The sequence below is a fragment of the Oryctolagus cuniculus genome, chromosome 3 (assembly GCF_964237555.1).
Source record: "Oryctolagus cuniculus chromosome 3, mOryCun1.1, whole genome shotgun sequence".
In the NCBI taxonomy this organism is placed as follows: Eukaryota; Metazoa; Chordata; class Mammalia; order Lagomorpha; family Leporidae; genus Oryctolagus; species Oryctolagus cuniculus.
In genome coordinates this window covers 98336200-98353179 of record NC_091434.1, presented here as the reverse complement: position 1 = coordinate 98353179, position 16980 = coordinate 98336200, and the positions used below count along the sequence as shown (strand labels likewise).

The 16980-nt window shown below is 38.0% G+C and overlaps 1 protein-coding gene across 20 annotated transcripts in view; it reads right to left on the bottom strand.

Moving 5' to 3' along the window:
• GTDC1 (glycosyltransferase like domain containing 1) overlaps window positions 1-16980 on the bottom strand; it is a 434789-nt gene that overhangs the window by 202841 nt on the left and 214968 nt on the right. The window lies entirely within an intron of this gene.

Genomic DNA, 16980 nt, shown 5'->3' with positions numbered 1-16980 from the left:
TTTTAAAGTCTCAGGTGGAATTTTCTTAGAATATCCATTGATGATTTGAAGAGCACAGGAACACCATTACATTTCAGTTATGTAGAAAGCAAGTATATGGTTATTAAAAATCAGAGCTTTCTCTTCTAAGAGTAGAGGTGTTAGCCTTATGTCCTGGATAAATTCCAACTTAGGTAATTACATTCTGCTTACCTCACCCCCGTAGCAATTCTTTCAAGTGAATCAAGTATTATTCTTCACTTCCTACCCTAACCTGCTGTGTAGTGTTGTGATGAGCTGTTAAACAGCTGCCATGCTTCACTCTACAATGGTGACTGTGCTTCACTGTATAATTTGTAACCATTCTTAGTGTACTTTGGAATCTTGCAGGATGAAAGTGTTACCCTAAAATGCAAGATATCATCATCATTTTAAAGACATACAGTACAACTGCTTATTTCAGTTAAATTCAGCATAGCATATTTAGAAAATACCTTATTTCATGAAAAACCATAAAACTAGGTTAAAATACTCATGAAACATGCTACAAAGATTATATGAAAAGGTATTTAAAGAAAGCAAACTATTTATCAACTATATGAATATTCTGCCAAAGTAAGGAATAGAAGGAAGAACAAATGCTTAAGACATTTTTATTTGAAAATACATCTGCCTTCATCAGATGGTAAAAATTCCCAATGTCACCCAAGAAAAACAGTGAAGAGAAAAATTGAACGTTAAGTCAATGGGAAATGGAGGGATGCCAACACGTATGGAGAGAGAAATCAAGGATAAATACAATTTTTAACATTTCTTATTTTTCATCAGGATAGCCAGAGAATTATACAAATTCATTTTCACAGAGACCTATAATTTTCACCATAGATTTCTGGAAGGCACCTGCAGACAGGAACATAATTTTGCCAATAGTGAAAAGGGTGTCATGATACACCCAGGAGAGGCTGGTACAGGACTGTGGCTATTCCACAGACTGGTAAAAAGATGCTTTCACTCAGAGGTTCTCAACCGCAGCTTCATAGTGGAATAATCTAGAGAGCTTTAAGAAAATACTGAAACCTGGTTCCCACCCCAGATATTCTGTACATCAGGATTGTTTTCAAAGAGCTCTAATGTGTAGCCCACATAGAAAACCATGGTTTTAGGCTATTTTTTTTATCAACTTAGTTATTTATAATTACTATTTGACAGGTCTTTATTTGTGGTGATGCATATCATCATAATTTATTAATATAGGTCACACAATTAGACCCCAAAGAATGTTTCATAGGATGATGCTCCATCAAGAACAAAATTTTAAAAAAGGCTTTACTACATAAGGATTCTATTTCTGAAGGGCCAATTTTGGTACACAATTTGTTTCTGTAGTAAAAAGAAGAGTTTCAGAACAAGAAACAATAATTTTGTATCTAAAAGGTTTCTGAGTATGTAATTCGCCAAAGGTATGTTATTTGTCCCACAGATTTGTCTATAGTAAATTATAAAATTCTATATGAGCTGTTTCCTATCATATACACCTGAGACATACTTTCTGTAGGCAAAAAATTAAGCAATATTTCCTATTACATTATTAATGCTTACATATCATCTACTTCTAGGTAGAGCAGAGTACTGTACCTTCACCCAACCTGCACATTCAGGAGAGGCAAAGGAAATGCCTGTTAGCATGGGAACAAACAGGTTTTCAAAGCATTCAGAGAGTACATATAATGTTGAGAATAGCTGATTCTCTACCTAGAAGGTCAGGTGTAATTGCATCAGCTTTCATTGATTTTGACAGTCGAGTTCTACAAGTACTAATCCTGGAAAACAGCCATAACATAAAACATAACAAATACAAGAAAAAGAATAAAAAGCAAACAAAACAGAGCAACAGAGACACACCCATATGCGGCAAGAAAGAGTTCTGGATGTCCTAATTGCTTTAAACAGAGTAATTAAGGAATTGTATCACAAGAAGTTATTAGAGTTTATGAAGGTAGTCAGAGAATATATGAAAAAAATCAACTACACATCACAGAAGTGTGAATCTTCCATACAAGAGCAAATTAAACTTTATATATTTTAATGATCTCCAAAAGCATCAGGGATTGAGGTAACAAAACAAAGTGGTCAGTTCAGATGCTTGTGAGAAGCAATAAGCTGACAACATATACCATAGAAAAGATCTTACACAGTGGAAGGACAGAGAGATGTGCAGGGAATGTATACCATGCACTGTGTCAAGTATTTATCCATTCTCTCTCCCATAATCCTCACTTGGTCCCTATGATTTAATGTTATGGAACCTAAGGGTCAGAACATGTGATGTAATGAAATAATATTGTCCATCTTGGAAGTGTCTGAGTCAAGACTGGAACTCAGGACTGACTCCCAAGTTTACATTCTTCCCTCTGCACCTCAAAAAAATCTTAAACCTACACACACACACACACACACACACACACTGTGGTGTCCGCTGAACTAACCAGAACATCATCCAACTCTTGATGATATCAATCAGCTATCCAAGTAGGACTCACAGATGAAAACAGACATTCTCCTGATAGGTCTAGGAAGGGGCGGAATGAGCACAGCACCAAAACGACCCAAGATGGAAATTTTAAATAGCTTCCAGAGACAGAAATGGAGCAAAAGCTCAAGAAAATTTTTAATCATAAAGAAAAAGAATTTATACAAAACGTGCAAAGAGAAAGCATTAAAAACTTGATAGTTGTAGATAATACTGGTTCACTGAGGGTTTGTGATACTAAGTCCCAGAAAAGGGACAAGAGAAAATTACTTTCAGGTTTTGAGTTTCACATGCTGGAAATTCCTATTCCTCACTCTTTGAGTAAGTTTTATATGAGTAGCCCCATGTTTACTGGAAGAAAAAAACATGTTATAAGCAAGTGGAGTTGGCTGAGTCAGACGCATTTTCATCTCAAAATGAGTTACAAAGAACTAGATATGTTCAGTGGAAAAAAGAAAAAAAAAGGGGGTGATAAAACTTTAACATGTGAGACTCTTCTAAGAAATTTTTGATTGTATTGTCCAGATTAATTGAGCCTACCAATTACAATAAATAATGCTAGTTCTACATTTGTAATAACTTCATGTATTTTTTTTCATCTGGCTTATAAATTCTGCTTCTGCTTCTATGGTGCTCTAATGATTTTAAGTAAAAATTCCCCTACTGTAGATTTTGCAGCTAAAATATGGAAGAATTGGACTAGAAGAATTTTTATGTTCAAGTTTTTATTTTTCAGGAATGCTTCCAGATCTAGAAAGTTCTGACTCAATCTTTTTATAAGAAAAAAAAATCAACTGCCTAAACTGAGAACAAAATGCATTTATTTACAATGGAAATGTGGATGACATTTTTCCCTGATTTTCATATTTCAGTTAGTAATACAATAATTTTCAAAGTTTATGATGTTTCTGAGCTTGCTGTCTCATGTTCTGTTTCCAACAGAATTCATCACCTGGCTATTGCAGTTTCCTGTGTCTGTTACTTACATTGTTTCAAATCCATTTCCATAGTCTGAAACTGAAGCTCTTTCTTCAATCAGTGATTATAACTGAAGTTAAGAATTTGGTATTATAAAAAGAGTTTTGGTATTATAAAAATGAAATGTAGTAGCTTTTGAATAGATCCACTCCCTCCTTGTACAATTACTTGGCTGGCCGCGGTGTTGGTAAATAGTGGAGCAGATTCATACTGAGTTTGAATGGGGTGGGTGTCCAACAGAAATAAATCACCTTTCTACATGTAAACGAAGTTAGAATTGCAGGCCATATTCCTAAACTCAGAGTCACATGATAGGAACAGGAAGCACTGGTCTAGGGACTGAATCTCGTAAGAGGAAGACATTACCATGGATACATAAAAATATATCATATAAAAGAGAAGAACGGCTAAAACGTTATTTCTTCTCTTGGTGCCCACAAATTATATAGGAATTTTACTGTGTGGCCAAGGGGAAAATAAAGGAAGAACTTCTACCATTCTCATTTCATGGCTGTTGAAGAAACAAGACCAAGATTTCAACTTGTACAATAGGCAAGGAAATGTTGATTTACTGAAAGAGTGGCAAGTATGTGTGTAATTAGTGGCTTTACCTTTACTTAAATGAATTCATAACTAGATTTCCCACACTATATTTTGTTATCTTCATTAATTTTTTTTGTAATTTTTTTTTGGCAGGTAGAGTTAGACAGTGAGAGAGACAGAGAGAAAGGTCTTCCTTCCGTTGGTTCACTCCCCAAAAGGCCACTACGGCCAGCGCACTGTGCCAATCCGAAGCCAGGAGCCAGGTGCTTCCTCCTGGTTTCCTATACAGGTGCAGGGCCCAAGCACTTGGGCCATCCTCCACTGTCCTCCCGGGCCACATCAGAGAGCTGGACTGGAAGAGGAGCAACCAGGACAGAACCGGTGCCCCAACCGGGACTAGAACCCGGGGTGCAGGTGCCTCAGGTGAAGGATAAGTCTAGTGAGCTGCGGCGCCAGTCTTCATTAATTTTTAAAAAGTGATGTACTTAATAGCAGTGAGAGATAAAACCGAAATCTTATAAAATAAAGTGACAATTATTTGAGAACGAGGAAAACTTTTCATATCAGATCACTCATGGAAGCACCTCAGTTGACCACTGGTAATAACACAGACCTAGCCAGGGGTGAGACAGGTATGTGATTCACCTCATAGAAGACTAAAAGTGCCGAAGATCCACAAAACATGTATCAACAGTACATAGAATGGTACTTGGATTTAATATTTGTAGCAGTATTTTTAAGCAGAATTTTGTCACTCATTCCATCATGGTAAAGACATGCAGTGCTACAGCAAGCAGTACAAAAACTCTAGATGTTGACAAAACAAATATCATCTGGCACAGAAAATTAAAGAAATTACATACAGGTTAATCAATGCACACAACATATTTTGAGAACACATGAATATAAAACAATAATAACCATTTTCTTAATGTCCATTATTCCTGAAGCATTTTACCAAGTGCCTGATATACAGTGTCTAATTTAATTCTCATAGCAACCCAGTGAGACTGATATCATTTCCCCTACTTTATAGATAAGGGGGGGAAATGAGGTGGTAGAGGCCAAGCAATTTTCTTAACACTAGGCAGCTGGTTAGCAGAAGACATAGCTTTGACAGCCAAGTTAATTTTCTTAAGTCCTATACCATGATGACCCAATCATCATGATTCCTTACCCAAAGGGGACTGAAAGTGATGTAGTTATTCAATTACGAGAAGACAAATGGTTATACAGTAGATTCCTGCTTATCCAGGAATAAAGAGTTCAAAAGATCTGACATTTTTACAAATTTTGAACTCAATTTTTACGAGGCAGTAACAAATGGTAAGAAATAGTAATCTGGGGTTTATTTGCAAAACACTGTTTCAGCACGGGTGGCTGTTGTGGTGCAGCACGTTAAGCCACCTCGTGAGATGCCCAAGTACTTGGGTTCCTTCCACCAACACAGGAGACTAGGATGGAGTTTCTGGCTCCTGCCTTCAGCCTCACATAGCCCTTGGTGTTGTAGGCATTTGGGAAATGAATGAGTGGATAGGAGATCTCCGTCTCTGATGCCCTCGCTCTGTCACTTGGAATTTCTAGTAAATAATTCTTAAAAAAATAACTTGAGCAGTATCAAGTATATCAAAATAAAGAGCAAATCCAACCAACACTTGTGAACACAGGTCAATACAGCAAAGCACATGAAGTTCTAAATGATGACACTGAGGCACGAAAAGGCACTTAGTGATGCTCAGCTCCATGTAAACGAGCCTCCATCATCTCAGATTCAATATACACAACTCAGAATTCACCATCTTTACAACAGCAGATCTGTTTCTCAATTCCAAAAGCACAGATGTTCTCCCAGCCACTGTAATCAATACTGTAAGCGGATCCTGGACATGCTGCCAGTTGCCACATCAACTAACTTGTCAAGTCTACAACTACATTATTTATGAATATTCTCTCCTTCTTATCTGTGGGTCACTCTACTGGTTCAAGTCTTTAATAATCTAGAAGCTTTTTCACTTCTTTCTCTGCATCTCATATCCTTTCCTAATAATATTCTACTTAGCAACACTAAATTCTCCATTTCATAATATAACAGTGACTCCCAAATTAATTCTTGGTCAAAGGTCAAGTTTCTGTCTTAATTCCCATGTAGTATTATCACTTCTTTGCACAACTGAGTCAAAGAAATTTATCTCCTAGATATGAAGATCATTCACTGCCAGAAATCCATATCCCCAGTCTCTCTCTTCATAATGTGCTCTCTCTCATTTACTAACCCCTTTCACTAACAGCAAGAATAACATGGTATTCTTGGAAGCATATGCTAGAGCCCTACAGTTGGAGTAGCTTTGTGATTTCAGGCAAAGTTGATCTCTGAACCTTAGTTTTCTCACTTGCAAAATGAGAATAATGTCACCTCACTTACAGTGGTTTGGTAAAGAGAAAAAGTTACATACATAAAGTACACACCCAGAAAAGGCACTTGATAAATGATAGCCATTATTATTACGCCTAAAGCTTAGTAAGACCTTAATCTCCAGCTCAAATGCCATTAAAAGCACAGTTATTCCCATCTTGCCCTTAAAGTCACCTGGGTATGTCTTTATTCCTACAGAGCTCTTCACCTTAAGATTCAGGATTTTGTTTTATTTATCTTGAAAGCCCACAAAAAACAGGCACCTAGTAAGTGTTGGGTGAACAATAGCATATATAAGGCATCAAAGAAGGAAATTACTGTTAAGTATATTTTATTGCATCTAATTACTCTAAAACATATTTTAAAAAATTTTCTGTACAGCACAGCCTCTTACCTGGAATTTCTTAGGGAATGAGTCTTCTGGAAAAGGGACTGAGTAGTTTACTATGCAATGGTATATTCCAAATTTTTTTTTTTTTATAGGAAAAACTTTCTAGATCATGCCCCTGTATTCTTAAATAGAATTCTGAACAACTAAAAGTGCTTCTATACTGATCACTCCATTTATCATCATTTGCCACCAATGTAGAATATGTACCCATTATAGGTGCCAGCCAGATGTAGACAGCAGTACATGTGTCTTTTCCTGTCATAAGACATCCTGCTTGTATTGCTGAATCATACTGTTTGGCTATAGTAAAGTGGATGGACAGGATATAAAGCCATTCCTATATGTATTTATTTGAGCTAGTGGTAAATTTCAGATCCTCAACTATTCTACAGAAATACGAGTTTTCAAAATCTTGTTCCCTCTTACTTTGGGGGCTGGAGTCATGTTGAATGAGTAAGCTTCTCAGTAAACACCTAAAATGATAATGATGACAGTCTCCATAAAGCCACTAACATTTACTGAAAATTTGAGAGGTTTCAGTCAGCACATTATAATGATTATCTCAGTCCTGGGTTTTATTCTAATTCCCATTTTACAAAAGGGGAAAATGAAACTCAGGGAGTGTAAATGATTTACCCTGAGTTGCATGGTGACAGTGGCAGAAGCTACACCAGAATCGCTGTATATCATTCTGTGGAAACATGGCTAGTATTCAGCATTAACAAAAATGGAAGGATTAGAGTAAGTGCCTTTCAAAATAAGAACCATGGCTTATTCCTTCAAACATCAAAATAATGTACATTAAAGCTAACATGTATTGTACCTAGCCCTCAATGAGTAGAGTACACAAAACAGAATTTGTTCTTGCCTTGATGCTAAGGGAAGCTTGGCAAAGCCCCTGAGCCTGACCGGTGTGAATGTGCCTACCTGAACGTGGGCTGAATCCCTTTCAGTTCTGGTTTGATTTTGTTACATGACAGCTATCCTTACAGAGCCTTGTTCTATGACTCCTTTGGGGTTGATGGCCTAGCTGAGTATGTTTTCCAATTCACAGTCACTCTTCTACATGGTTGTCTGTGGTCTTTGTTTCTCACTGCCTAGATTTCTTATGATAGGACTAAAAGAACCTGAGAAAAAAATGGACACCTAGCTGTTGCTGTAAAATCAAATAAACATTCACTATATATTGAGAAAACCAGGGTAAACCATCCCATAATGAAAAACATGGCTTTCACTGTTGCTGCTGAAGTAAGAACATTCTTCATATTCTTCCATGTTCTTGCTAAATTCAAGAAAGCAGAAATCTAACTTTTGCAATTAGTGAATAATATATATGATACTTTCATATAAAAATGTATTTTGAGTTGCTGCCTGAAATGCTGGCATCCCATGTAAGCACTGGTTTGAGTTCCAGCTGCTCCACTTCTGATCTAGCTCCATGCTAATGTGCTCGGAAAAGCAGTAGAAGATGGCCCAAGTATGTGGGACCCCGCCACCCATGTGAGAGACCTGGAAGGAGTTCCTGGCTCCTGGACTCAGCATGGTTCAGTCCTGGCTATTGAGACCATTTGGGGAGTGAACCAGCAGATGGAAGAGCTCGTTCTCTCTCTCTCTCTCTCTCTAATTCTGACTTTCAGATAAATCTTTAAAAATACATTTTGAGTAAACAAGAATTTGTTCTATATAACTTCAGGCCAACAAAGGAATATATATATATGTACATATTTATAAATGCATATTATTTATATATATATACACACAGTCTATTTTCTTAATAAGGACATTAAGAAGAAGACAGAAAGCAATGAAGCATGAAATTTTTGCTGTAGATACTAAGGAGATTTCTTAAGAGTGCAACTGGTATTAAATATTAGAATGACTTATTAAAAGATTTTTAAATGTACAGTGTTTCTATAATTTTCAAAATAAGATTCAGAAAAAGGAAAAACATTTTTGCTACCAAATATAGATATGCTCACATTTGTAAAAGCAAAACTTTTAGTTCTACTTTGGGCATAGATTAGTATTCAAGAAGACAGTCTACAGAGCAAAGGCAGTAGTTTTATTAAAATGTCTAACACTAATACATTCTCAAAATATCTGAGAAATATGACCACATGTGGTAAAAAGATTAAGGTGTTTTCTGGCAACCCCCCTAAAAGCAGAACTCTTGATGGCAGAAAACACAAAGTCTTCGATGGGGAGGCATGAAAAGTGCCTTCTGTCCATCAATCCACCAATTCTCAAAGTACAGATCTGCTGTTGTGTTCTGACACATCTGCTTTGCAATGTAAAATAGTGTTTTCTTTAATAAGAATTCTTCAAAAAGCCCTTAGGCTCCTCGTCTTTGTTTGCACAGCCTGGGAGTTTTCATTTATAGTTTTCACACTGTTTTTAAAATTCCCCATTTTTGTTTCTAAATTAGTTAGGCAAAGTCCATAAACCTCTGTTTTGGCTTCACATTTCTGCTACCTAGAAACAGTGGAGAGGCACATGCAGAAAAGTTCCTAAGGTTTCAATAAATTAGATGACCCCAAGTGGCCAACATTTTTTTCCTCCCTCCTTTGCTCAAAAGTGTCAGAAGCTGGAAAGCAGATACTCCTAAAGTTTCTATTCCAGGAATGGAATTCTACTGTGATTGGAGGAAACATGCTCTCATTTACTTTGACAATCCAATATGGTGGAAAAGAGGAACAGACAGTGACAAGATCACAGAAATGTGAGGGGTCTTTCAGGGAAAATGAGCATTACCTTTTTTTTTTTTTATTTTATTTTTTGACAGGCAGAGTTAGACAGTGAGAGAGAGAGACAGAGAGACAGTTATAGACAGTGAGAGAGAGAGACAGAGAGTCAGAGAGAAAGGTCTTCCTTCCGTTGGTTCACTCCCCAAATGGCCGCCATGGCTGGCGCTGCGCCAATCCGAAGCCAGGAGCCAGGTGCTTCCTCCTGGTCTCCCATGCGGGTGCAGGGCCCAAGCACTTGGGCCATCCTCCACTGCCCTCCCGGGCCACAGCAGAGAGCTGGACTGGAAGAGGAGCAACCGGGGCAGAATCCGGCGCCCCGACTGGGACTAGAACCCGGGGTTCCAGTGCCACAGGTGGAGGATTAGCCTATTGAGCCATGGCGCTGGCCATGAACATTACCTTTTAATTTTATTTTTCCATGAAAGCTTTTGAAGCCCTCTTGTATATAAAATTCTGTCCTAATGATTACAGCAAGGTTGAGACTGGATGTTCTTGCAGTGATTAAACTGGACCAGACGCTCAAATAAAGCATGTATTACTCAATCTAAAGCATATTTGCTTCAATTTCTGAAAGTCCAAACCTAAACTCCTAAGGGTATACCATCTATTCATCCCCTCATTAAAAAATAAATAAGGGGGCACTTTTTAAAGGTCTCCACAGGAAACACATACATTTGATCTTTTTTACATTAATTATGTGTAACCATAATAAAGAAATTTAAACTCTTATTCACGATACAGTGGCATTGAGAAGGCAGGCAAGCAATAAATACACACAAGTGTCAGCTTCAAAAAACCTGAGCATTTATCTTTCTTTACCTTGAGTCTAACTGAGATTATTTTAAAAAGATGATATTCACTATGATACATCCTTTAGCTTGTTCCCTGATGGAATTTCCTGGGAGGTCATGGAATTTTTGAAGGTGAGGGACGCCACTTTATAATATAAATTCGCTGTGCTTTTACAGTGCATTCTTATAGGATCCAATTTGTTGGAAGCAGGGATAATCTAGTTAAATGAAGCTCACAGGCACTGCCTTAGTACAGAATATTTTAGGGGAGACAGACGGGAGAAGTCTAATGCTGTGCAGATGCAATGTACCCCATCCTCAACATCTAATGTGATGGGTAGGCACTGTCCTGAAAGTCAAGTTTCATGCTACAAACTAAATAATCAGGAAAGAGAGTTGCAGAAATGAGAGAGAACCTGAAAAAATGATTTTCTTCCACATGAACTCACAGTGTGAGCCAACATGTGCTTCTTCATAGTACAGGGTACTTCAAAAAACTCACGGAAAAATATATTAAAAGACATTTATTTTGGTGCACAATATTTTTTGAAATCCATGGAGAGTTTTTTCATAATACATATTTTCCATGAACTTTTTGAAGACCCACTGTAAGCACGGACTTCACGTTTTTGCACTAAAATAGGCTTACCCTTTAGTTTCATTTTCCATTAACATTTTGAAGTCCTTACATATCCCTTCTATTTTCCTTCTTACGGCTCATTTTTCAACTGCTCTTTCAGGATTGTTTCTAAAAAGTTCTCATTCCTCTTGATGAGTCTTCTTTACTCAAGTATTCCTTTTTTTTTTTTTTTTAAATATTATTTATTTATTTGAAAGAGTTACACAAAGACAGAAAGAGAGGCAGACAGAAAGAAAGTGGCCTTTCATCTGCTGGTTCACTCCCCAGCTGGCCGCAATGGGCAGAGGAGACCCGAATTGCGAAGCCAGGAGCCAGGAGCTTCTTCCAGGTCTCCCACAAAGGTGCAGGGGCCCAAGGAGTTGGGCTATCTTCTACTGCTTTCCCAGGCCATAGCAGAGAGCTGGATCAGAAGTGGAGCAGCCAGGACTTGAACCGGCGTTCATATGGAATGCTGGCACTGCAGGCAGCTACACCACAGTGCCAGCTCCTCAAGTATTTTGATCAGTTAAAAGTCTCTCTCTCTTTTTTTTTTTTTTTTTTTTTGACAGGCAGAGTTAGACAGTGAAAGAGACAGAGAAAAAGGTCTTTCATCCGTTGGTTCACCCCCAAAATGGCCGCTACGGCCGGCGCGCCACGCTGATCCAAAGCCAGGAACCAGGTGCTTCCTTCTGGTCTCCCATGCAGGTGCAGGGCCCAAGTACTTGGGCCATCCTCCACTGCCTTCCCAGGCCACAGCAGAGAGCTGGACTGGAAGAGGAGCAACCGGGACAGAATCTGGCACCCCAACCAGGACTAGAACCCAGGGTGCCAGCACCGCAGGCAGAGGATTAGCCTAGCAAGCTGCGTCCCAAAAGTCTCCTTTTTTAAGCCTTGAGTTCTTGCTGTCACAATGTAACCATGGCATGCTCAATTTCCTTCAACCTTCCTGTCTGTTTCCATTTATAAATCATTGGTTGTTCACTGGTCAAAGTAGGGACTAGAATTTTCTGTGGGACAGCAGCACAGCAAGACTCTGGAGTGTTGGGCTGTAGAGTGAAAAAGCATTTTATTTCATGTTCAATCATTACTGCCTCTATGTGTGATGGATGAACAGTTACTTAGATTCACTCTGCTTAGGATTTTCCCCCCCCACTATTGACATGAAATACCATTTAGAGTTGTTGTAAAGATCAAATGCTGAAACATGTATAATACAGTCAGAACAACTCATGATACAAAGTAAGAATCAACAAGGTTAGCTGTTATGGTTAGTTCTACCTTCGGAAGATGACATTATCAGAAAGGAACCTGCAAATTTTTCAACTGTTCTGATTTCATAAGACATTAAAAATTTCCCTATTTCTGCCAAGTCTTGACTTTTTGACATTCACAAGATCTGGAATAGAAAAGTAATGGCTTTCTGTAGCATCTAGTACAGCAGGCCACAGTACTGCTTCCTTCTGCCTCTCCATTGCACACCCATCAGTACCATGGAGTTCCATGTGAAATTGGCCTGCTTGAAACTCACAATAAAAATTGCCTTTTCAAGCTATTCTATACCCTTCACTATATATGATATTAATCTTGCAAAATCTGCCTTGTTGAACAGCAGTCATCTCTCTGGCCTGGGAGCCTTTGGTCATGAAGGAGGCAGTGCCTGCAACCCAGCAGAAATGGGAGACTTGGCCAATGGTAAGACTGTAGTCAGGGAGATCTAAAGAAAAGGTCACTTAATGACATGTCTGCTGGTCAGTTAAAGCTTACAGATACATATTACAACTGCACCGGCAGCGTTTCATGTTCACTGTCTTCTTCTAGGTGAAAACAGCACATATACAGCTTCGAGCAAGGCATAATGTTTAGCTCCATTTGCTATGATTGATCATTCCTTCCAAAACTGGATTATGCATTTCCCTACATTCTTAAAATGAAATTTACTGATTATCATTTTATCTCTCTTAATTAATCACAGTCATCCTTTTGACACACAAGCTGTACAATCATGGAGAAATGTCTGCAGGGGTTACTTGATGTGCAGAGTTGCCTGCCCTGACACAGAATGGCTGCAGGCTGCTATGTTTTTTTCACTTCCCATATACTTCTTAAAATTGTTTATCTCTCTCCTCCCTTGTTGTCAAGCTGTCACTCAGCTGTCACTTGTAACTGCTGTCAGTGAGCCTGCCTTTATCACACCTCCAATTCAATGCTGCTAATCTGTTGTCAGCTAAAAAGTCAGATAATCGAGACCTCTGAAATTGCATTTAAACATAAGTGGTGAGCTGAGCACTGATGAACATTTTGAGATATGAGTTCTAGTTCCTTGCTGTGCTTACATTTGGCTGTGTGATTGTTAGAAGACACATAACTTCTCTGGGCCTTGGTGCCTTCATCCATAGAATGAGAAGCAGGGTATGTGTGTGGGTGTGTGGTTGTGTGTGTGGTGTGTGTGTGTGGTTGTGTGTGTGTGTGTGTGTGTGTGTGTGAGAGAGAGAGAGAGAGAGAGAGAGAGAGAGAGAGGAAGAGAGAGACCTTACCCAGATTGGAAACCTACCAGAAGAAAACACACAAAACTTTAACGTGAGTTAACAGAATGCAGGATGGATGCCACTGACCCTTTAACTGTCAAATTAAAGGACACAGGACACTTTTGGTTATCACCTTCCTTAAGGCCTCTACTCTGATCTCACTAGTGATCATCTTTCACAGGATAATTCTCGCTGTTGACCCCCTGACTCTTACCTTTTCATTTCAGTCACAGGCTCTTCCTGCATCAACTCCTCAAGTGTCAAGTGTACCCAACGTGGCCAATGTTAAAAGGTCATGGTGATTATGGGGGACCAACAGCAAGGCCTGAGAAGCAATGACCTGTGTGAAAATCAGGGCACTGTGTGTCCTACAAACCAAGTGAAGAAGGTGTTACCATGTGTTAACTGTTGCTGACATGTTAAGATGAGTACTAATAATTGACCACAGGACTTAGGGGCCTGGAAATCACTGGTGACCTTGACAAAAACAGCTGCGGGGGAACAGACTTGAGAACTGGAGTGATGACATTGAAAGCAGCAAATATAAACAACTTTTTCAAGAGGTTTTGCTAGTAAGAGGAAAGAGTCACAGAATCAAGAAGTAGAGTCAAGAGCAGTTTTTTCATTTTAATATGTAAGAAACAACAGCATTTTTTGTACGCTAAGAGGAATGATTCAAAGAAAAATAGGAATGATTCAGAAGACAAGAAAATTGGTACTGCAGAATAGAGAGAAAACCAGTTACTCATTCAGCACATGAGTAGGATGAGTTCTGACAAAAACGTGGAGATGGGTCTTTGATACAAGGGAGGTCAGGCGGCTCACAATGACCACTGTAATTGTAGAAAATACACAGCCAGAAATGGGTGTGATGTTGCGGGGGCAATGTAGTGGTGTCAACAGAGAAAGTTCTCTTCCGATTGATTCTATTTCCCAGTTAATAGCTGAGAATGAAGACAGAAGATTTGGTATTGGGGATTTCTAAAGAAAGGAAAAGACTTGATTAGTTATCCTATGCAGAGGAGGGAAGGAAAATGCAACATGTTTGCCAGGTAGCTCAAAGGGCCTATGTGAATTTATAAGTCATGAACATAGAGGATGATAATAAATATGGTTGGCTGTGGAACACAGAAGTTATGATGGATAAATAAAGTAGAAACAGGGTAAGAGTGAAGTTCCTATTTATCCAAGAGTGAAGAAGTTGACTCTAACAGTGGGTGATGGGATCTGGTGGAGCTGAGTGATTACTTGAAATGGGGCAATAAAATAAAAAACAATTTTAATGCATATTACACTGACTCTTTGGTAGAAGAATTTTTAATTTTCATATGTTGATTATGGAAATGTGGGAGGTGGAATGGATACAGTACTCTATGTTCAGTTGACAGAAAAAGTGATCATTTATAAATTAATGGGGGTGGAGGAGATAGTAAAATCATCTTTCATTAGGGATGTGCTATATGTCAGATACTATACTAGGTATTAGTCCTGCATTATTTCATTTAATCACTACATCATCCTGATGTAATGACAAGATAAATATAATCATATCCATTAAAGAACTTGCAGGTTCAGAGTCAATCCACTGCCACAGGTCACTCAGCTAAGTTGTGGTCAAGACTCAAATACACATGTATATTAGTACATTGTTTAAGAGTTTCCCCTCCCTAAGAGTTTATGCAGATGATGAAATATTTTCAAGGGAACCAAGGGAACGTTTACTGTCTCTTCCTTTTTTTTTTTTTTTTTTTTTTTTTTTTGTGTGTGTGTGTTTGGGAGTGACAAACTAGACACTGAATAGGGTGCTAGGTATCAGCAGGTGCCGCAAGTCCAATATGACTGAAAGCCTAGGTGACAGACATGCCTTGAGTTTCAAAAGAGACCACCTCTTTAAATCCTAATTTTGCTGAACATATGGCTATTTTCCCTCGCAGACTAGTATATGTTATGTCATATAGCATATAGCACATTATATTACTACTTTAGCTGTATCCTCTCCTTTATTTTTATTTAAATTTGTTTTTGTCATGACCACATATTTGTACAGGGAGAAAGATTCAAAGGTTTCTTTTTAATCACCTCTTGTTATTTTGCCTTTGGAATCAGTAAATATTTTTTCAACATCTCAACAAAATAATACGCTTTTAAAACTGCAGGCATTAGAATGATTGTCACTCATGCAAATAATCACTTACTTACACTATATGAGTTTGGGTTGTAGAAAGCAAATTACCATTTGAAAATAATTCAAATAACACTCTGGGCTAAGACCTTGCTTATGAATGTTATCTTGCCCACAATATTTCTTAACCTTCTTCTATTTAGCTAGATTCCTTTATGGTAATATGGTTCAAATTAATAAAACATTCAACTGCCACAGGTGTATTAAAGATAGGATGCTGTAGGAACATATCAGATACAAATGAATTTTAAAATGTTGTTTATTTGGAATACTGTAACAGTAGCAATTAAGATGAGCTACAACCACCTCCTCACTTAAAGATGTGCATTTTGCCTGTATATTACAAAAAAAAGCAATTTACAGAAAACGTAAGGTTCTTATTTTTGAAGTTTAGATAGAACAAAAGCATAACAACTACATTTTTTAAAAGCTGAAATTCTATCTGCATACATAAGAAAACTATATTCCTACAAATAGATATTCTATATACATGCAAGCATTTATGTTTTGAACGTATCACCTATAATGAAAGAAAGCTTGAACAGCACATTGAAATTTGAATTAGAAGTCACAGGGCCTAAAACTTAATCCAGTCTGTGGCAATGACAGGGTAAATGCAAGCCAGTCTCAAATGCTCTGGGCCTCTGTTTTCTGCACTCCATAAAGTAAGGAATGGGCAAGGTGGTCTAACTTTAATTTTATGACTCACTAACTTGATTTGGTACAGGGCAGATTTTTCTTCAGTGAAATATTAACTAGTAAGACATTCAAATAAATCACCATTAGGAGTGCGGATGAGGACTACTGTCCCTACAGCAAAGTCTGGGTGACCTCAGTAAGTGCAGTACACAGACTTATGCTGACCTGCACAGCATGTATGGATGTTAAATCATTTCCTGCCTTCATTTCAGGGCTGAGAAAGGAACAGCTGTTCCCAAAATCATTTTAAGGATGCAGTCAGTAACAAAACAGCAGCATCCCCAGCTCATCTGAGTCCCACTGAAGTAAACTTTCTACTCGCAAGGGAGAAATATTACTAGTGGTAGTAAAAATAGTTTTGTTGGGTTCAACCAAGAGTGAAAAGGAATCTCAGAATGTTCCCTTAGAGCCATATCATCTGCTGCTAATTCAGGGTGATCACAAAAACAAAGATAATAAAAATGTCCTTAAGTAACCGAGAAAGAGAAAAAGCAATTAAGTAGGTTTTGATTCCAATAAGGAATAATAATCTTTATTAAGAGTACCAATAATGAGAAAAATAGGAGAAAATATAAAAAAAAAGAGT